The sequence below is a fragment of the Carlito syrichta genome, unplaced genomic scaffold (genome assembly GCF_000164805.1).
Source record: "Carlito syrichta isolate Samal-C Ts95f unplaced genomic scaffold, Tarsius_syrichta-2.0.1 Scaffold307735, whole genome shotgun sequence".
In the NCBI taxonomy this organism is placed as follows: domain Eukaryota; kingdom Metazoa; phylum Chordata; class Mammalia; order Primates; family Tarsiidae; genus Carlito; species Carlito syrichta.
In genome coordinates this window covers 67,793-68,862 of record NW_007251831.1, presented here as the reverse complement: position 1 = coordinate 68,862, position 1,070 = coordinate 67,793, and the positions used below count along the sequence as shown (strand labels likewise).

At 36.6% G+C, this 1,070-nt stretch overlaps 1 pseudogene; it reads right to left on the bottom strand.

Moving 5' to 3' along the window:
- Window positions 1-320: 320 nt before the first annotated feature.
- On the bottom strand, window positions 321-522 carry LOC110596236 (annotated as a pseudogene).
- Between the last annotated feature and the right edge of the window lie 548 nt (window positions 523-1,070).

Below are 1,070 nucleotides of genomic sequence, written 5' to 3'. Positions count from 1 at the left end.
GGTCTGAAATAATGAATAAAATGCTAGTTCTTCAGGGTACCCTCTGGAAGGCCACATTGAAGAGAATACGTCACCTCTAGACCAGTCCCACAAGAGATGCTTAAAGTAATTCTAAACATGGAAACAAAAGAATGATACCACCTAACACAGAAACACATGTAGCCACATAGCTTCTAGATCATGTAAATCAACCACAAAGTTGAGAATACAAAGCAATTTCTTTTTTTTCCAGGTTTATAATTTATTGTACGAGCTGAATAATCATGTGATGAGTTGGCATCAGCTTCTCCAAGCATGGAAACTTAACAGTTCAGTATCCATTATGCGGCTTTCACAACTGGAGTTTTTTTAAATCTTAACTTGAAGTATAAGACCATCAAAGCAATGCTTCCATATGTGGTCAATACACAATTCATTCTACCTGTGAGGGTGTACGAGTTGAAATATTTTTTAATACCAGTGAACTGGAATAGGGCATCAGCTTCAGGACCTGCCATGATTTTTCAATCTGGCTACCACCACGGGCACCATCAAAGCAGCCCGGTTCACCTGGCCAGAAGACACCCCAAAGCAACTTCTTAACAACAATATGACAGGAAAAAAAAAAGCCTCACATATCAATAGCTATCTTGGATGTTTACAACCTAAATGCTCCACTTAAATAGCAGAGTGGCAAGTTAGATTTTTTTAAATGACCTATTATTCTGCTGTCTTCAGAAGACCCCTCTCACTTCTATTAACATTCCTAGGCTCAAGAAAAAGAAATCAAGAAAGATTTTCCATGCAAATGGAAAACAAAAAGAGCAGGGGTCACTATTCTTATATCAGATAAGTAGATTTTAAACCAATAAAAGTTAAAAAAGGACAATAAAGAGCACTACATAATGATAAAAGGCTGAATTCAACAAAAGAAATAGCAATCTTAAATATATATGTACCCAAGAGAGGAGTACCCAGATTTATAAAACTACTGATACCTAACCTAAGAGAGAACATAGATAACCATACAAGAATAGTGAGGGACTCCAACATCCACTAACAGATTTTGACTGATCATTGAGACAGAAAGC